Raw genomic sequence first — 22,295 nt, 5'->3', positions numbered from 1 at the left:
GCTGCTGCTATGACACTGTATTTATATCTTGCTTTTCCATTTTGCAAGGAGCCCAAAGAGGCTTTTATAAAGTTCGTCTGTCTCTATTTTATCCTCTAAACAACAACCCGGTGGTTAGATTAGGAGGCAGTGACTGGCCCTAAGTCACCTCGTGGTTTCATGGCTAAATGGACACTAGACCCAGACCTCCCTCATTACACCACGTTGGTTTGGAATGCTGAGAATGAACTGGGAATGCTGGGAAGTCTATGCTCTGATGGTGGGGTACTTAATTCATTTTAACCAAGGAAAAGCTCTGCTTCTGCAAACGGGGGTTCATAATGCTGCCCCTCTCTTACTTGAATGCCCACAACATTTACAGTTGAGAAGCAAGAATGATGCCCCAGAGCGCCGGCACTTTCAGAAAATAACCAAATAAAACCATCTACCAGAGCCATGTCACAGGTGGATGAAGAACATATGCAACAATGGGAAAATGAAGGGAATGAAAAATGTCTGTGATAGTATAAAACATTCTGAAGAGCACAAATTTTTATACATTCTCGTGTCAGGATTCCAAAAACACCCTCTCCCTCAATGTCATCTTAAAAAGCAAGTCTTTAAGATAGTTAAATAAAAATAAGAATCTCCAGGTTTACAGAAAGAAAAATTTCTGTATCAATTTAAAACAAACAAAAACAATGTCATTTTTGAACGACAGTAAAAGGCACTTTATAAGCACATTCTCATACAGAGATTATGCTTATAGAAAATTGTTACTCTAAGCCTACCATAATGTTCTCATTCAGATTAACTCCATCCATTCTACTTTGGAAGAGTTTCCCTGCTTCCACCAGTCAAATGTGTATTTCACTGCCTTGTATTTCTCTTCCCCCAATCTGAATAGTTTTCCCTAAATAGTTTTTATTTTTTAAAAGTTCTTCAAACTTGGGGTTTTCAAGAATCTAATACTCTCTTTTTCCAATGGTGCTAGCATACTGAAGTACTGCGTTTGCTATTAGTCTATGTATATGCACTGTGTGGGAGTCTAACGATCTAGTGTGTGTGTTTTCATGCACACCTATTCAGAGTCAGCAGATGCATTTGTAAAACATGACCTATACTTAAGTTTGTGTTTCGGCTATCACTGAACTTTACGTTGTTCTTGAACTGTGGGTTCATGGTGAAGTGTGAACCACTGTATGGTGTGAACCTAACAGTGCTTACATGAAAAATCCATTTAGAGAACCCATGGTTTATTTCTGGATTGTGAACTGTGGGTTGTTTGTGACTTACAAATCAGCACAGCACACAACAATCCATAGTTCGACAACAACCCACATCCAACCCATACTCATCCTTGAGTGTATTGTGTACAGTGAACCTAGCCATTCTTGCACATTACCTAAAACTGAGTACCTGGGTATAAATTCTTAATTTGCACTCAGGCACAAATTCTCATTCAGCCAAGGAAGCACATTAGAGAGCTCCGAACAAATAATTGTCTTGTCCACAGGGAATAACAGAAAATGTAACATTCATGCATCTTGATTATTATCAACTGTACAAGACATCCACCTCGGAATCTCACAGATGAGTTTAAACATATTGTCAATTGACTTCTGGGCATTGTATGCAAGTATTTCTTAAGCAGTACCTCCCTCTTTTCCATAGAACATGGAAAATGCTTTTGAAATTAGAATTCCAGAAGTGAGTTGAAATAATGGTATGGGGTAGGTAGATGGGTGGGTGATCCTGTTATTTAAAGTTTTTGGTTTATTTTTCACTAACTGAGCAAATATAAATCAGGATTTTTTTTTAGGAGGGGCGCAATGTCATTGACTTAAATTTGTGTCCCATAGGAAGTATTTATTCAAAACAAAGAAGAATAGGGATTTTCTGCAGCATCCTTCAAATAACTATCCCAATAACCCAATTCCTCCCTCCCAATGGTTATTTAAAGAGTCACAGTGCTTTGGACTGCCGTACTGTTCACACTAAGCTAAGAAGTGAGTTTCAGGTAGGATTTACTGTAGTGAAATTAGTGGGATTGCTCATGACTTCCAGTGACAGTCATCCTAAAATGGAAAAAAGAGAGTGACCTGCATTTATGTGTGTGTGGAATTTGATTCAACTAAAAGTACCAAATTTAGTTCAAACTGCTATTCCGTTTTTATTTTCAACTGCTGAAGACTTAACATTGTGTTATACAAGCAGCTGAACTCATAAAGTTTTCGAGGATTATATGTACCAATATTATATGGATTGCTCACTTGGCAAACACTGTTTATTACAAAAAATGTATTTTTATAGAGGCTTTCCACATGTTGGTGACTTACAGAAAAGCAAAAGACAATCTTGGGCTATAGATTCTGCAGCAAGGGACTCTGAGCTGGTATCATTTGGAGAATATTGGGGATCATGATGGGGCAAAGATGATTAGCTTTCCCTATCTGGAGACTTATCTGGTGGAATCTAAAGGTTGCTGCTAGAGAAAAGTCTTGCTATACAGTCATACAAATAGCTCAATGTAACTTTGCCAATATCACAACAAATGCAATACTTTGGGGAGAAAAAAGTGCTGCAGGTTGTTCTGAACTGTGAAGTAGTAGTGATTTGCCCTGTATTCCATGCATTATAGTTTGTGCTTATCTACCACAGGATGTAATGAGAGGGGTTAGGATCAACGGTAAAGACACATTCAAAAGTACTTCTTGGGCTTCCTTGTTATAAGACTTGAACCAGAGTTCTTGCATTCCAAATTCAGCACACTAAATTGTCCTACAATGGAGATATGAGAGACATTCTTTCAAAAGAAGAGATTTTTTTTGGCAGTTCTAGCTAGTACAAAGTGACAACATCAATCCTTCCTTTCCAATAGATATCTAAATTGTAAATCATCATATTTTAAAAAGATTACTCATTCATTGATGTACTCACTTGATTCACTGACTGGAAGCAATTTCCCATGTTTTATGGAAAAGAGGGAGATGTTGCTCAAAAAACATGACACTTCCCTGAAATGCCCATTAATAGACTTACAATATGTTTAAGCTTATCCCTAAGATTGCAAAATGAATACCTTGTACAAATGATTATAATAAAGTACAGCTGATGTTACATTTTCTGCCATTCCCTGGAAGCACCCAAAACTATTCCTAGCATTTCACTGCTTAAATCTGGAAACCCTAGGAAGCATGGAGGGTCTTTGTGATAATCTGAGTTTTCCCATGCACAAGAAGCCTCTAAAATTAGTTAGTGCAACATTATTTGTATCCTGCTCAGTGTAAAGATTTTTGGAGTGTCAGGTTGCCTTATGAGACCTTTGTGATGTGGATGAAACTGTGGCTTGTTCAAAGCTCTCTGGTGAATTTTCCTGGCTGAATGAGAATTTGTACCTGAGTGCAAATATTCTAGGTACTATGCCAGAATGCCTAGGTTCACACAACATGATAACCGGCACTCAAGGTTGAGTATGGGTTGGATGTGGGTTGATGTTGGACCATAGATTGCTGAGTTGCATGACATGCTAACAACCATGGTTTGCTATCCATAAACAACCCAGAAAAAAACCATAGGTTCTCTTCATGGGTTGTCTGTGGTTAACAAACCATGCTTGTTAGTATGGCTGGGTTCGCATGACAACCTTGTGCAGCCCTTATGACCAAATTATTCACGCATCCTTGCACTAGGGACTGATTAATACAGACAAGTTCATCTGTTAGCTCAGATATATTTTTTTTCCAGAGGTACCAGTTTGCACATTAGGTACGGAGAAATTATAAAGAGAATATATAAAATTATCCATATAATATTTATGGAAGTGCGGACTGTCAGGATCTTGGCTGCGTTGGTGGCCAGAAACTGAACAACTAGCTCTGTGTTCTCAGCATTGGTCCCAGGCCCTGCTAGAGTGCTCAGCCTGGGAGACCTGGGGGAAGAGCACAGTGCAAGCTCTTCCCTCCAGAACCGGCCTCAGCAGCACAGGCCTTCATGAAACTTCAGTGCCAGCATCTTGCATCTTCCTGCCTTGCTGTGCTGCCTCAGAAGCACAGGGCCCCCTGTCTGCTGCTGGGACGGCATCCTACCTGACCCTTCCTGCTCCTGGTCCTGAGGAGTATCCTGCCGTGCCCTGTTGCATTGCTGCTGTGTCTGCCTCTTACCTGACCTGTATCTTTCCTTGACTTCTGTATCCTCTCCTTTTACATATTCTGCCTGTGTTCAGTGAAACTGAAAATGCTGTGAACAGGGCTTCCCAGGTAGCATCACACTGTGCACACCTGGATGTACAACGTTGCTTTATCATCAGCATCACCACCACCACCACCACCATTACGTTTCTACACCACCCGTAGCCAAAGTTCTCCAGGTGGTTCACAACTTAAGTCACCCCTCCAGATTTCAATCAGGCCTGATCTGGCTTAGCTTCCAAGATTAGGCCAGGTCAGGCACCATCGTATGCCTTCAAGCCACAGCCTTGACTGTGAGTTTAGTGCATGCCACTAACTTTAGGCGTCTGCTGGGATGGTGGGGGCTACACCATCTATATATGTACACATGCAGACACACCCACACATATTTCTTGTTGTTAGTCGCTAATTTGTGCCCAACCCATCATGACCCCATGGACAACATTCCTCCAGCCTCTCCTGTCTTCCACATTCCCTCGGCGTCCACCCAAGCTCACACCCACCTCCCCAGTGACTCCAACTAGCCACCTCATCCTTTGCCATCCCCTTCTCCTTTTTCTTCGTTCCCAGCATCAGGATTTCCCACACATACACACTCACACATTCGAGCTTTTGGATGCTGCATTGCAGGAATGTGGCAACCAGGAGAAAGTTCCAGAACTATGAACCAAGTCTATTGCAATATTGTATTATACCTATGTTACCCTATCTATAACAATCTGAAGTAGGTTGGAAAAGGTGCATGTTTACAAGAAGCAGTATTTACATTTGAACTGGACCACACTTGGGACTAAACACAGGGATATAAAGAGAAAGAAAGCTCAGCAGAATTAAAAGTCCACATTACTCTTACTAGTTGTCTTTTTTCCTGAAGGAAAAACAAATTCTGATTCAATGTCATGTTATGACAGCTCACATCTTTTCTCTCATTTTGCTGTGTTTTTTGAATTGATGACATGGCAAATGGTTAGGCTAGCTATTGTGATTAAGTGGTCAATACTTAACTGAGTACCTATGTTACCCATTTTTGTCTCATCTGGCATTTCGGTTTTTAAGTTATTCATATCAGCAGGAGACTGAGGGCAGGCATCATAATCCAGACAGAAATAGAGACAAACTTCATTAGCAAATGGGGTTCCAAGTAAATAAGTCAACAAATTTTCCTATAATCTAGACATATACACTGCCTTTCAAACTCAATTACTGTTTTATTCATTCTACCCCTCAGCTTCTTAGCTATTAATATCCTCCTGAACAGCTTCTTAAAAAAGTCAAAAACCTTTATAAAAGGGGGAGAAGTTTTGACCTTCCGCAAAGAATAGCAAATACCAAAAAAGCAAATACAACTGAAAGAAAGAAAGAAAGAAAGAAAGAAAGAAAGAAAGAAAGAAAGAAAGAAAGAAAGAAAGACAGACAGACAGACAGAGCGAATGTATGAATGAACAAGAGAAGAGGTACTTCCCATGGACTAGGTCCGTTAAAAATCAGATTATTTCCACAGCATTCTTCTATTATTCACCTGCCAGTAAAATATGTACTCTTATTGTCTCTGTTTGAATGCCTATTTTTATCTGACTGAGGATATATGGTCATTTTTGTATTTTATTACACAGTTCTTAAGGATATCTCTCCCCACACTCCCTTCCTCTCAAACATGTTTTTCTTCTCTAAAACTGGGCCACATGCCTCTAAGGAGAAAGTAGTGCATTATTTCATTCCCACCTTTTCTTCTTTTTTGGCATCTCTGAGGCCTGCTATGCCCAGAAGTGCTTCCACTCAAGCTGGACCATCAAATCAATTATCACAGCAGTCTGCTTTCTAAATATGAATGGCAATGAATGACAACAGGCAAAGCAAACTTCAGCTTTGATTTGTCATTGGTCGGTCTTTCTTTCTTTTTTTTCTTTCTGGGAGGGGGAATTCTTGGCTTTGTTTTATAGATGTTTCTCGGAGTCTAGCAATTTGGCGAACGTCTTCCCCCTGCTGTCTGCAGCTGCACTTTGTCAGATGCTGCTGTTATTATTATTATTATTATTAATAATAATAATAACAACAACAGAGAACCATTATAGTTACGTGTGCATGCCCTGCTCACCCCCCCCCCCCTTTGGATTGCTTTGGTCTCTGAGGAAATACAGCAGTACAGCAACACCATTCAATAGCTCGACTTAGAATTCTTTATGTGAAAAATCAATTTTTTTCTACTGGTTGTATTACAAATCAAGATCCCAGTTAAATTAAGATTTTCCTCTTAAAAACAAAAATAAAACATGTAATGCCCAAGTTGCTTGGAGTTGTAAACAGTTAGTTGAATAATTTTCCTTCTTATATGGAAAAAAAAAGAATTGTGCTGGTTAACTAACCACTTATAACAATAAAATCTAATGCAGATTTTATCTCTAAAACAATTTTTTCATAGTTGTTTTTTTACTCTGCTGCCAATTGTATGAATAAACGTTATTCTATCTCCTGATGATTAACAAGTTTAAAACAATTTCCTAAAGAAATGTATCTTAATTATCTTTTAAATATTACATGTTTGGCTATTTCAACATTTATTTTAATTCAAGTGGTTTATTGGTTGGTGACTTTGACATGGAAAAATTAAATTCCAATTTTACTGGAAAAGTCATAGCCCTAATTCATAGGTAATGGGTTCAGAATGGGTTGTAGTTAAAATGTGGAATTGATTAACACAATACATAGACGTAGTGATGGCCAGCAATCTGGATTGCTTTAAAAAGGGAACTATCAATGGCCCCTTTCAGTATCTTGGGCGCTATGCCAACATACAGCAGTTGCTGAGGAACTTGAATAGGAGGGCACTGTTGTGCTCATGTCCAGCTTGCAGGTTTTCTGTGGGCAGCTGGTTGGTCACTGTTGGAACAGAATGCTGGACTACATGGGCCACAAGCGACAAAGGTAAATCAAGAAGCACCCACAAGCTATGAAACTGTATTTTAAACATTACAAGGGAAGCGCAACCCTATCCAGAACAGGCTGAACACCCTCCATCCAGTCAGAGAACTGCCCACCAACAGCACCTTCATCTTGTCTGGATAGGGCTTCAGTTTGTTAGCCCTCATCCAGTCCATTGTTACAGCCAGGCAGTTTCTTGCATCCACAACTTTACCTGCTGAAGATACAAAGGAGAGACAAAGCTTGGTGTCATCAGCATAATTGATGACACACTCCAAAACTCTTGGTGACCTCACTCAGCAGTTCCATGAGGATGTTGAATTACACTGGGGAGAGAACAGTCCCAGAGGAAGCCCTTGCTGGAGCCTGCAAGGGGCCAAGTAATATTGTCTACTTTCTGGACCTGACCCTCCCAGTAAGAGTGCAACCACTGCAATGCACCCCAACTCAGATCATCATCCCAGAAGGATATGACGGTTGACGGTAAGTTAAGAGATCCATGAATATCAACAGGATCCTCCTTGAACAGGTCATTCCATACACACCCCTTGAAAAGGTAATTCTATAGGCAACAAAGGACGAGGAACTACAACCTCCCTGGTGAAGAGGAAGTACAAGCTGAAGACCTAGGATGGCAGCATGTGATTGATAGTTCAAAGATCGCCTAATTAGTTTGAATGAGTTCAAATCACCAGTCCAATGAACTGCATCCTAGATTAATAAAGGAACTGTCAGAAGAACTCATAAAACCACTGCCTATTGTTTTTGAGAAATCATGATGGATGGGGTAAGTGCCAGATGAGGAGAGAATGGAAGAATATTGTCACCATTTTCAAGAAAGTCATAAAGGAAGAACCAAAAAACCACAGACAACCCCTGGGAAACTTCTGGAGCAGATGATAAAGCAATCAGTCCACAAACACCTTGAAAATAATGCAGTGATTACTAGAAGCCAACATGGATTCTTCAAGAACAAATCCTGCCAAACTAATCTGATTTCGGTTTTTTGGTTAGGTAATCTCCCTGGTGTATGGTGGGTATGTTGTGGACATAAACCTTGACTTCAGTAAAGCATTTATTTATTTATTCATTCATTTATTAGATTTACATCTCCTTTTTTTATTTTAAAGAACTTAGAGCAGCTTACATCATTCTTTCCCTCCTGCTCTTAATCTTATCCCTTTAACAAGAACCTAGTAGGTTGGGCTGAGAGACTTGAGCGGGGACTAGAATCCAGATAACCTGATTTCCACTCCTGTGCTCTTAAACCCTACACCACACTGGATCTTTGTGACAAAGAAACCAAATGCATAAATACAATATGGGGGATACTTGGCTCAACAATACAGAAAGTATAAAGGATCTCAGAATTGATGGAGATGAGAAGCTGAATATGGGTCAACAATGTGATGTGGCAACGAAAAAGGCAATGCTTTTTTGGGTTGCATTAATAGAAGTATCACTTCCAACCACATAAAGTGCTATTTCTCCTCTACTCAGCACTACTTAGGCTTCAGTCTGGAGTACAGCATCCAGTTTGGGTCACCAAGGTTTAAGAAGGATGCAGACAAGCTGGAAAGGGTTCAGAGAAAGACAACAAGGATGATTCACAGACTGGAAACAAAGGAGAGATTGAAAGAACTGGGCATGTTTGGCCTTGAGAAGAGAAGACTGAGGGAAGATATGATAGCACTCAACAAGTCCTTGAAAGCCTGCCACAGAAAGGAAGGGTGGGATCTCTTCTCAATCATCCGAGAGTGTAGGACACAGAATAACTAACTCAAGTTACAGCAAGCCAAATGCCGGCTAGATATCAGGAAGAATTTCTTGACTGTTAGAACAATACAACAATGGAACCAATTACCTAAGGTGGTCGTGGACTCTTCCATATTAGAGGCATTCAGTATGCAGCTGGACAGCCATCTGAGAAGGGTGATTTCAACTGGAGTCCTGCACTGAGAGGGGGTTGACCCTGAAGGCCTCCTTGGCCTCTTCCAACTCTAGCATTCCAGGATTCTATGAAAGCTGTTTCTCTACCAAACCTGGTCAGAACCTGGAATGAAATGGATCCAGATAATATGCCTTATCAAGGAGTGTCTGGAGCTGGCAGGCCAACCACTCACTCTTGCCCCAGAAAAGGACATTTCTCACCAGGCAAAAATTATTTGGATCTTCCAGGTTCAGAGAGAGTTTCTTCAGAAGTGGCCTCACCACTTCAAGGCAGCATGGGGCCATCCCCTCTTTTTAAAAAGATATTGATCACCTCCCTGGCCCATCTGGCTGTTCCCTCCCTGCCAGCAGAAGCAAAAGTCCAGTACAGACATGGTTACACAAAGCTGTCCAAGCACTTTGTTCATATTGACAAACTAGCAGAAACTCATCCAAGAAAGCCGTGCTCTGGGAACCTTGTCAGCTTTAGCTGCTACAAAATTGGAGTCTAAGTCCTAACAGATGCAAGGGATGTTATCCTGGAAGTGCATAGCAAATATATTACAGCAGGCATCAAATGGGCCTATGATATCTCTGGGGCCAACCTATAATAGGCCCCAGATGACCCTAAAGAGCTCTGCTAAGCAGCAAATAGAAGATTACTTAGAGGTAGTGAAATATCATTTCTTTGCTGCCCTCACCGCCCTTAAATATACCCAGTTCTAGACACTTAACAGGGCTAGACTGGATGCACTAAGAATTTTTCTTCATCTGCACTCAAACTGTGTCATGTGTTGTTTCCTCTCTCTCAGCTCTTTGGGACACCAGCTAACGTAGCTTCCTCCCTCTCAGCTGCCATGAGAGCTTTTGCACTCATGGCAGCTTTTTCTGCATTTAAAGTATTTCTCAGAGATTGCGACAGTCGGCTGGCTCTCAAGACGATCCTAGCAATCCAAGGAAGAGCAGTCACAAGCAGCTCCTGCAAAGCGGCTCGGTGGCACATCATGGGGGCCACTTGTGGCTGCCAGTCCAGCAGAGGCTCAACATACCCTGACTCTACGTTTCCCTTGATTGCTTACAGAGTGTGCATATTATGCTCTTTCTCCAAGCCCCCCTCACAGAAGAGCACACTCCCCCACTTTAAAAAAAAAAAAAATTAAAAGTTTTTGACAACTAGGTTTCACAGTTTGAATGGGAACTGGAGATTTTGGACAGGGACATACCCAGAGATGTGTCCCAGTAAACTGACACCTGTTTCCCACCCAGAGCCCCCCGTGGAAAAAGGGGGAGTACGCTTGTGCAAGCCAGTGGCGTCTGAGGACTAAGTGCAAAATGTGCTAGACCTGCTACCTGGAGAGGTGGTGGGCTCTCCCACACCAGAGGCATTCAAAAAGGAACTGGACAGGAGTTGGGGAAGTACTGGGCGGTGGAGATGGAGAGGCTTGTGTGGAAGGCAGGTCCCTGACCTGAGCTGGGTCTGCCTCTGGAGCAGCAAGGGAGTCTGCGGGCAGGGCCACAGTGTCCTGGGATGGAGGCCGTGTGCATGGAAAATCGGTGGTAGACAAAGGAGGGGGCCAGCCATGTGGCGCTTCTTTGTCTGCTTGGTGCCAACAGGCACTGGTGGCTTCCCTTGCGCAAGTCTTTCACAGGCCGCATGGTCTCATTGGCAGACTGTTGGAAGGCCCTTGGCCACCGGCTTTGAATCGGCCACATGGAGGGCTCACTGCCGCAATGCAAACCTGAGCTGCTATGCCTGCTTTCAGCAAGTCTGCTTTCTGAATGCCTGGCAGTGCGGGCAGGTCTGCTTGCTGAGGCAGAGAAGGAATGATGGCAGCCAGGAGGCGTGCGACACATGAGGCACAGTTCCAGAACACCGGGTTGGTGGCCGCTAGAGGAATTGGTTGAGGAAGAAAGAGGAGGAAAGAAATGGAGAAAGATGCCTCTCAGGCCACGGGGGGCAGCTGCAGGGGAACTAGCAAGTAGCTGGTGGGAGGAGGCTATTTTCTTTTAATATAGTAGGAAGGAGACAGAGATATAGAATGTATATATAGGTAGAAACGAGTGGAGAAGAATGAAGAGTGAGGTAGCGAAATTTTTAGACCCATCAGGTGATGCAGCAAGATCTGCAGTTGAAAAGAAACTGAGGAGGTGGGTGGGCCCTGGAAGGGGCAGGGGGGCTCCTGCCCACTCCATGACATTTAGCTATAGATGTTTCCAATCCAGACCTTGCGCTGTGCGGCAATGCCCGCCTGTGTGATGTACAGCGACCACGAAGAAGAGCAGCATGTCCCGATGCCAAATCATAAGCTGCTTTTAGAACTCCCCAGAGAGGCATGGAGAGATACTGTTCAGGAGAAACAGACTTAACATTTCACTGGGCAAACAGAACTAATTAAAAACACTTAGGACTTACTTCTTGTTTCTTTCCACGAACTTCTGTGAAAATGCGTGCAGTGGTATTTACATTTTATCTACAATACAATTCCTGTATTTCAGAACTTAACTGCTGCCTACAGATTCCACCTGAATACGATCCAGAAGTTGCACTTCACAAACTATAGAAAGAGCAACAAAGCTTAGGATGAGATATACTGGAGGATAAACTGAAGTCAGCAGTGTAAGAAGTGCCCTTCCTTTTTGCTGCTATTTGCCCACTTAAGCTAGAGAGCAGGTGAGTGAATAAGCAGCTATGGTAGAGTAGCCACTCTAATGCATGACAAAAAAGCAATCTATCACCAAAAAGAGGAGAGAAGAAGACATGGATTTGCATAACATGTGCTTATGTTTATTCATATGCATAGCTGCATCTTGCTATAGTGGGAAAACTGCAAAAAGGTAAGCTGGGAGCCCGTGCAATCGGCTACCGCTGTCAGGGCTGCTGACAAATAACTGGGAATGGACAGGTCCTGTGCTCCTCAGAGGTCAGATCCATTCCCGTGCAATTTAACATCTGCATGGAATGGCAGATACGGACATCTGGGGTCCTGGAGTGTTGCCATCAGTATGCTAATGGCATGCAGCTCTATCCTTCCTTTGCGTCTCTACTGGCAAAACTGCGGATGGGTTAATCAGGTGCTTGGGTGTGACAATGCTTTGGGTGGGGCTAACACAGTGAAGTTCAATGAGTTAAGACTGAGAATGTTGTTGGTGGTTGTTTCCTCTGCCTGCATGGAAGACGTTAAGCCTGTTCTGGATCGGATTGCACTCTACCTGAAAGGCCTTCTAGATCTTTTTTTGTCACTTGAAGCTCAGGTAGCCTTAGCATTGTTTGTTTGCTTATTATTACATCCCACCTTTTTCTTAAGAAAGCAAAGCAGCTGACATCATTCTCCTCCCACTCTCAGTCTTATCCCCACGACAACATTCCTGTGAGATGGGTTGGGCTGACAGCCTGTGACTGGCCCAGGGTCACCCAGCTGGCTCCATGGCTGAATGGGGGACTAGAACCCAGATCGCCTGAGTCCCAGAACCATGCTCTTAATCACTACGTCATACTTGCTCTCACGGAGTACCTTCCACCAGCTTCGTCTGGTTGTCCAGATACATCTGAACAGGGATCACTTGCTTTCAGTGGGAAATCTCTGAATTGAATAACTGAAATACAATCAACATGGGGCTGCCCTTGAAGACTGTTCAGAAGTTTCAGCTTGCCCAAGATGTGGATATTAGAGTAATACTTTGGACCAGAAGGTCCAAACATATAACATGAATTCTGGCCTGGCTGCACTGGCTGCCTATATGCTTCCAAGGTGCTAGTTTTGGCCTATAGGTAATCTTGAACGTTCCTGCCATCTGGCCCTCAAGCAACCAGTCGATATGAAGACGGAATTAAAAGTAGGAAGGGAATTAGAAATTCAGTTTGGATTCAACACTTCACATGGTCAGAAGCTATTCCAACTTATTGTAGGGAATCGTTACTTTGATTTATGTTGCTCGTAAACCTGCTGAGCTTCGATAAAGGATTATTTCTCTAAAGCTAATGCCAACATCTGTGGGGGGAACAGAAGGGGGAGATATGGGCTCCTGACAGCTCTGTTGTCATAGCTGGAGTACAAGAGCTCACCTAAATGTTACCAGAGGAATATGGATCCCTGGGAGTGTAACTTCTAGGAAATCTAATTTGTTGGCTTGACTGAGATACAGTAATAAAATATCACCAGCTGAAGAGATTTCTCCTTTTTTAAATATGAATTTTCCTTGCATTAAGATCAGTTCACAGGTCTACCTGTGACCTACCACAGGACCTACCACATTTGGTAGTAAGGTGAGTTATGATTTGGTGGAAATAGGGTCCTTTCAACAGTAGCATTTGGTTTTCAAATTTCCTTCCTTAGCACCTTTTTATTGCTGGTGAATCCTTTTTCTACCCCCTCTCCCAGGTCTTTCAGATTTTTAATTATTTTATTTAAGTTATTGCTTTTATTATAATTGTAATTATGTTGTAACTGTAAACAGTTAAAAGGGCTAAAAATTGCTTAGTGATTTGGTAGACTCCTTGTTCCCCCTATTTTAGGCTATACATAAGTTTTGCTGTATAATTTTTCAACCATGAAATAATAGATTTCTTACATAAAAAGGGGGTGTTTAAAAGGGCTTAGATCAGGGCATTTTTATTACCAAGAAAATTAAGCCATATAATCTGTCATCACTTTCCTATTTGACTTAAGTTTTTGCTCTGAAAGCAGAATATATTATTAATTTCAGGTGGATGCTTCAGAACTATTTATATGATATATGAAGCAAAATATCTCACTGATCCCATGTTTTTCCCTAGCTGACACTAGTGCTTCAAGGAATATGCAAGAAACGGTGCTACATGTGCAGCGTCTGAATGATTTGCAGAAATACCTTAAGGAGAATAAATTATATAATGCGGCATTAATGCAAGTTGCTACCAATTCAGCAAGCTGGAAAGGCACATTCAGAAAGTTTTGGAGTTAATTCACTTTATCAAATTCTGTGCCATTATCAACTCTGAAATGTAGAATCCAGTGACCATGCAAGGAAAGGTTGTTCTGCCTGTTCTACTGAAATAATTCTGACACTACAACTGGTAATTTCTTCCCATAGCCATGGTTCAGAATAACGATTTTCTTAAGGTTCTTTTTCTATACCTTTGCATGTGAATTGCAACATTCCTTGGCTCCAAAGGAGATTATAGTCACACACTGCTGGACATACACACCCAAACACTGCTAAATACTTAGTGCTGATAATGCGAAAGAACAGATCATTTATTCTTTCTGCTTCTTCTGTAGAATGGATTGCCAATTATCATTAGACGGACAAGCTAGAATTTGCCCATTATTTTAACCTCTACTTCCTAACACATTGTCTTCAAAGACGTTAGATGAGCAGGGTCATGGGAAAAAGCTGGTTCGGTAAAGGCTTCAAGAGACAGGTCCTTGGCTGGGTCCCTGTCAGGAAGCATTCCTTGTCCACTAAATTCTATGCAGTACGTACAACGGGACTGTTAACATGATACAACAGCCCATTATGAGTTATTCAACCAGTGGGAAGGCGGTGGAATGAGTTAAACAACCTCAGAATAATCCTAAAATGGACCAAATAACCCAAGCCATGTTGTCTGAACCCCCATCAATGCTGAGGAACTGGTCAAGTTTGTAAACCTCACATATCACTATAGGTTGCCAATATATAAATAAGTCACACTTTCTAATTTTAAAATTATGCTTGTTTTAAAACTCTGCTTCAGTCTTCCTACTTGCATTCAAAATTTCATACTAATACATTTAACTTAAGCTTAAATTACTAGTCATGTGATTCTGATTTAAACATTATCCATGATTTGTTCAAAATCAAATCTGAAAAACACAAAACTACAAGTGTCGAAGATTCATGATACAGATTACAGTACTGGCCCTTTTCTTTCTCACTTGCTGGCCTGTTTGAGCTGATGGACAGCATTTAGAAGCTGACCCAATGAACCTTTCAGCCCCAAAGTCTTTACCCCCCCACCCCCATCGCCCTAATACGCTATGAACGCAAGTTCCACCCTGGGCAGTGTCTCTTAAACTCCCAGTGATATGACAGCGATGTCAAGGGCTCTAAAATTTACTGCAAACATTTGATGATGGCTAACCTCCCCCAGGGATACTGTCGAATTTACTTTTCTGCCAATGCTTTCCTTTGGAACCATTTCAAGTGACACATCTTGAGTTAAATATGAAACAAGTTTAACATATTTTGACCTTATCTACTTTCGTTTATGTACATAATATATCTCAAAAAATCTCAGCAAAAAGACAACGGGAAACCTTTCCTAGCATGGGGTAATACTATCTTATTACAAATAAACAAGGGAAAGTGCACAGTTTTACATGTTTAATAGACAGGTATTACTTTTGAATGGCACCTATCCCATATTGTTGATTTTGGCACCAACTGCCCAGCAATTCAGGCATAAACCCTTCCTGTCAGCAACCACCTGGCCTGGAACATGGACATTACGTGGCATCTTATGCAAACAAAGAATACAAAATGGAATACATGGTCTCCCTGAAGTGAGGTATTAAATAAATGTGTGTGCATACAGGTTTGAACATGTTGAAAACTGGTTTTTGCACATTTTAGAGTAATATTCCCATGACTATCCTGCTGCATCACAAGAACTCAAGGTGAGATGGTATGTTGATGGGCATTTGACATTCATAGCCTTTATGTCTTTTATGGTAGACATAAAGGCTCCAAGCTATCATATAAGGCCTAGATCAGGTAGCCCAGGACTAGGAACTGGTGAAAATATCATTTGGTTAGTGTTGCAATAAGATTAACAAATGGGATGAAAAGGATGTACACTAAAAGAAATGGATAAATGTAACGTAAAACTGACAGACTGAAGTATCTCTGAATATTCAGAACTGCATTAGTGGTGCTGAATTAGGATTACTGATGACCTTTTCTCCATCATCCCCCTGGTGAAACTTCAGTTTCACAAGTCTTTTGTGATTTGTGCCACATCCTTGATCTTTTCTACAATATCAGCAATGAGTACCAGAACGCTGGAAGGCAAATTACAAATGAAGAGTGGCCTCAAAAATACAAAGCACCCTCTATTAATGTTTTGCTATGCAGCTTATTTATTTCAAGGTTCATGCCAAAAAAGCCCAGTAAAGATCAAATAGAAAATATTATTCATTAAATAATTTCTATGCTCAGTATGGCTAATAACATGTTCTTATGAATTAGAGAGCTATAACTACAACCTTAATACTGACTTCACCTTCATCGCATCAATGGACACCACATCACTCATCATAGTTTCCAAAAGAACAGCAAAGTCTTTTAGAAATATTCTTTTGGTGACGAACCACAGCAGTCTTTACCAACAGGCAAGTTACTGTGGGCAGGCAAGCAAGCAAGCAAGCAAGTCCTGGCAGAGATTTCTAACACAAGTAGAGAGAAAGTTCTTTTAACCAATACAAGCACCCAGAATCATCAGACTTAAGGCAAATACTGGGAAACAACTGGGGAAGAAAAAAAAAGTGAGTCCAGCAATGTAGAAGGATTTTAAAGGGAAATAAGCAAATTCATGGAATTTAAATCCATTTCTAAGGGGATAGGGAAGCAGGAGAGCACTACTGCTTTTAAGACCTGTTTGTGAGCTTCCCGTGCAGATCTGGTTGGCCAGTGTAGGAAAATGAATTCTGGACTAGATAAGCACCTGGCTTAATCCAGCAGAACTCTTCTTAGAAAGCAGCATGCCTTCAGTATCAGTTTTTGGGGAACATGAAGAGGGATGTTCTTCTGCACTCAAGTCCTATTTATGGGTATCCCACTGCCAGCTTGCTGGCCACTGAGTGGACAGAATGTTAGACTAAGACAGGGTTTTAGTCTGATCCTGCATGTCTGTTCTTAAGTCCTTAATCCCTTTGACCACAGTCTACAAGGGAAACCCCTCTCCCCATGTTTGATGGTTGTTCCTCAGTTCTGAAACTCCACCCACCATGGAAGATCTCCTGTGTTACAGCCCAAACTTATCTGGAACACTGCAAGCCTTCATTTCTGTAATGGAGGCAATGGTAGCACTATAGTATTTTAGAATGCATTGGCCTTATTACCTGCAAAAGGTGGTAGAGCTGGGGAACTGGAAAATGTTAGCAAGAAGGAAAAAACAGGGCAGGACTACTATGGTGAATTCAGTGCTTCAGTTGATCTGAAACAGAGCTGAACAACATGAAGCAGACTGGGTCACTCTGAGCAAGCCACAACCACCCTATTTTGAAGGGTGTTTGAGTGGATGCATTAATTTAGAATAAGGTGCATTATTTTGCTGAAAAATGCTGTAAGACTTATTAATAATATAATGTGCTTGCTGCCTAGATGATTCTCCAGTAATGAAATAATTAAAGTTATAGATTGTAACATGTAGTTATATACCGCAAACAAGATATTCAACAAGTACTACTAGAGCATTTATTACTGCAAAGGAGAAGGTAATATCACATACCATGAAGAAGCAATATGAGAAGCTCATTAGATGGTATAGGAGAATACTAATAACATTATGAGCTTGGTTTAGCTTGTCTATCATTCAAAAATCTCCATAACTAAAGAAGTATCTTCAGAGAGGTCTGGGCTTAATATTAATGCTGCTTAATTTAATTTTCCTGCTTTTTAATGCTAATTGGTTTCAACTGCTTTCTTTCAGCATTGTGCAGGAATATATGTTTGGGCAGGTAGAATATTTAGAGCTATGTCAATATAAAAATGTTGAAAAGTAGGGTTATATGAACTCCAGATTAACTGACATTATTAAAAAAGGCATAAAATATATTAACTAAAATGGAGCAAACACACTCAGGAACTATATGAGGAATCTATGTCCTTCGATGTGCAAAAGAAGTTTTTTCTCCAAGATAGGATAGTTGATGCTTTGTTCTCAAGCATTACATGAGAAAAAAGGTAAAGCAAAGCCAAATTTGTTATTCTGCTTTCTCAAGATCTTGTTTAAGCAGAAGCGTGAGAACTGCTATAGAAGGTATAGGAGCGTCATGTGAACTTCTGTCCAGATCCTGTGTAGGCATTCATACAACACTGCCATTGCCTATTTTCCTACCACTCACTATTCTTTGGACTCAACCTGTTATTCTTCAATCTTGTAAACTAGGTTGCTCAACAAAATAAACAGATCAAAACAGAGAAATGTTCACATATGTCTGTATACTTTTGGCTAAGCAGCAAGAAAATGCTTTTCTGCTCAGGATATGCATCTGTAAAGTAGACCTTGCAGCAGACACTGCAAATGCAAAGAAATGGAACAGAGGGTAAATAGGAGAAGGTCTCTACCACCCAGGTAGACATTTCAGATTATTGTTAAAGAGGAGGAGGAGGCTAGAATTATCTAGTGCAGTCCCCTGTTTATGAAGCTGAAGTTAGGCTGTCAGGGAGAAGATCTACCTATGGTATGCTGGGAGTGAAACTATTCTGTTTCTCCCAAGAACCATTTCAGGGATGAAATAAATAAGGACATCCCTTAACTGAGGTGGGGACAGGATTTCAGAAACATCATGTTGCACTTCTTCATACACAGCCTTGATTATTAGAAGGGAAGTGACTGAAGGAATGCTGTTCCCTCTGCAATTCCTTCTGGGTTGCTCTAGTAGAACAGTGGCTTTTGACTGACAAAAAATAATTAAAAGATTGAAATAACTCAGTATGACTCTTTTGGTCAGCTACGGAAGCAGTGTGATATATTATGCTACAATAAATGCTTTCAAATGAGATAATTAATTCATGAGAAATCACACAACCACTGGTCTGACATAGTTCAATGAACTGTCTGTACTATTTTTCACTTTCAGCTACTGTAATCTATTAAGAACAGAACAAAACAAAACAAAACAAAACAGCTACATAATTCCATTGGGACACACAGAATTTGGTTTTAAGCAAAAGCAACAGCGTGTCTCTGAACTACTGGCCGTGGCATCCCAGCAAGTCAGCATAGCACCATACACACACATCTCAAACAGGAAATATGGGTCAAATTAACAGATGTGTATCAAAGAAATTTCCGTACCAAGCTAAAAAAAAAACCTTTGCACCTTTGCAGTATTGGGTATCTGGTGTACATCAAGGGGTAATAATGCCAATGAAATTATGTTCGGTTCCAGCTGTGACATAATATAATGCTGTGAAGGTAAAGGGTATGTGTGACTAGTTCTGCAATGCACTTTATGAGGTGGTCCAATATAATAAGAAGAAAAAAGATCAATTACAAACACTGAAACCCAACCCCTAGTGTGAAAGAGCACAGAATGATGGAAAAACTTAGCCACCAAACGAAGTCCTCCAATATGACACTAAACCTCAACAATGTAACACCAAACCCTACCTTAAAATTTGTTCTCTGCTACAAGCGGAAAGTAATGTCTATTTAGTATTAGCTGGACAAAAGTCAAACAGATAAAACATGTAGACATTTATAAGAGGGTGTTACTTATAAAGTTACTAAAATGCCCCTATTCCATATAATAAGTTTTTAAGTAATGGATAGAAAACGTATTGGCACATTATTCAGCATGCTAGTTTAATCTGAACTTAACTGCAATTATACCATTTGTTCTGCATTCTGCAGATGGCAGTTTATGAAAAGAAATGGGCTTTTTTGCTCCATGCCACTGAATATTTTAGAGGAGAGATCAACATCGAATGTCTTTGGTGGCCACTCTCAGACATACAGTTCTTTCGTAAGATGAGGGAAGAACACTACCCTATAGGAATATATGACTAAAGAATGTGGATAATTTCTACTGACTTTTCTACAAAAATTAGAGTATTACTTTCCCCTTGACCTCTTCAATCCAAGAATGGTTAGCAGCGGCAAGTAGCACTGCTCTGCACTGGATATCAACCATGTAGAACTGGAAAACATTCTGCAGCAGTACTAAGAAGCCAGCCTAAATATTCCAGACGTGTGTTTAAAACAGAATTCACTTACATTGCACAGCATACTTCCTCAGTGGACTATGTGAGAATCCTATCGCCAGAGGAACCTCGTAAAATGCATTGTTTTGACAATCTGAGAGGTTTTGGAACTCTGAACACTAAACAGCACAGTCTATGCCAAAAGAACAAAGAACTAAGGTCGCCGTGTGCCTGAAGACATTCCCTTCACTTGCTATGATTTGTTCCTGTGATACTGCAGTCAAAGTCCTTTCTAAAAGCTTAGTGAGAAGCACCTTCCCTTTAGACATGATTCAAAAATGTTTTGAAATATTACTTACTGAAAGAATTTGAAGTTCTGTCATTTTGTTTCCCATGCATCTCCATGACAATGAATCTTCCACCTCTTGACAGTAGATTACATTACAAGGCTACATTAGAAGCTAATCTCTCAGTTCAGATCCATCTTAACCAGCAACAACAGTTAACTGTACTTCAGGATCATTTTATACCTGCCTCTCAGTTCAGCTTGCAATATGGGAATAGAATAAAAACAAACAGATAAAAATGCAGAGTGGCCGTAATCTACACTCCTAGGTTCAGGCCAGCCCTCAATCACTAATCAGGTTTTTAATATTTTAGGTGTTAATACCCTGCAAGGTTGTTCTAAGCCACTAGATCTTGCCCTGCACTAATCAGTGTGAATTATTAATCAGTGTCGTTATTTGTTTTTCGGCACCAGTTGAAGACCTTTTTATTTAAACGTCATTTTAATTGTTAACAATATTTACTTATTTATCTGGCCAGGGTGACTTCTTCTCTTTCCTTTTCTTTTATAACTTTTCTTTTATAACTTCTTTTATATCGTTTATATTTTTTATTTATTTTATATTATTAATTTTAATTTTATATTGTTATTTTTGTATTGTATTGTATTGTATTGTATTGTGTTGTAAGCCGCCCCGAGGCTTCGGCAAGGGGCAGCATAGAAATGTTCTAATAATAATAATAATTACACAAATGGGCTATCCCAACCCACTTTCTCCTGGTGACATCCCCTTCCAATGTGCAAAATGGAAGTGAAAAAAAGAAGCTCCACCTCTGTATCATAGCTTTTTATAACTTTCCAAGTTCATTTTCACAGAGATAGTTTAGGTAGGATAGATGGAAGGAAATGAATCTTGTGGAAAACACATAGATTTCATCCACCAGTTCATTAATCGATAGTGAACCCTTATGAACAAAACAAAGACAGTGGTTTTCTACAGGATTAAATTTGTTAGCAGGACTAAATGTGAAAACAAGCAGCAACTACAGGGCCTTCATGGTTCCCAAATAGCCATTTTAAAAACAAACCCTTAAGCATTGTGTGTAATTTTTTTTTTAAAAAGCATTTTATAATGTTATTTGCTATCTGTATGGAATGTTCTGTATAATTACCTTTAACCCAAGGAGTGTGGGGTAGGGGAGACAAAGGAAATACTTATTCTTTGTAACCTACCTTATCTTTAAACAAAATTCCATCTTACTTATTTAAAATATGTCTTGGCCACCTAACAGGGCAGAAGTCCTTATTCCTATCTGGAAATGAATTCAGTTGTTATAAAAAATTAAATGTTTGCAGTAGTATAGAGCCAAAGAAAAGGATTCAGAAGACTCTATTGCAACCAATACCTAAAAGTTTCAGAACATTTCAGGACAAAAGACTAAAATTCTTTAAAGAAAAATGTATCACTGCTGGTGGAAAACAAGACTCTGATAGCTTGGTTTTCTATGTTTCATAAAACAAATGTAAAGCTCAAATACTAATTTCACATTGCTGCTTCTCACAGAACTGAGATGAATGCAGACACAGCAATTTTACAATTTTAGAACACTGTCATCAGTAATGGGTGTTTGTATCTGAACAATATGAAAAGCTCTACAAAAATAACATTAACATTACAATCAAGTTTTATTTACTGGAAGCTCACTTAAGAAATTGTTTATGTCTTAAAGGAGAAGAAAATGCTTCTTTTTTGACCATTTATATTTTAATTATGTCAATGCTCATGACTAATGAAGAAAAGGAAAATAAGACAATTGATTTGAGGGTGGTGTTGGGTGTGTGGGTTGAGGTCTGGTTAGAAATAGAAAAGTGTCTGCCAAAAGATGCATAGAAAATGTCCTTCTCCTATTTCGCGCGCGCATGCGCGCGCGCGTGTGTGTATGTTAAGAAAACCAAAGTCATCCAACTCTCTTCTTTTGGCAATAAGAATGTCATAGCCAAAATACGAACCAAAGGAAATTTTCAGTGAACATCATGTAAAGGTTGCAAAGTTGAATCTTCAGAACTGACAGGCAGTATAGATTTCACTACTTCATCTAAGG

At 40.2% G+C, this 22,295-nt stretch overlaps 1 protein-coding gene across 3 annotated transcripts in view; it reads right to left on the bottom strand.

The window, feature by feature from the left end:
- DIAPH2 (diaphanous related formin 2) overlaps window positions 1–22,295 on the bottom strand; it is a 296,692-nt gene that overhangs the window by 43,105 nt on the left and 231,292 nt on the right. The gene's annotated exons all lie outside the window — the stretch shown is intronic.

The sequence above is a fragment of the Varanus komodoensis genome, unplaced genomic scaffold (assembly GCF_004798865.1).
Source record: "Varanus komodoensis strain SLA01 unplaced genomic scaffold, ASM479886v1 scaffold18_3, whole genome shotgun sequence".
NCBI classification, from domain to species: domain Eukaryota; kingdom Metazoa; phylum Chordata; class Lepidosauria; order Squamata; family Varanidae; genus Varanus; species Varanus komodoensis.
This window is presented reverse-complemented; position numbering and strand designations above follow the sequence as displayed.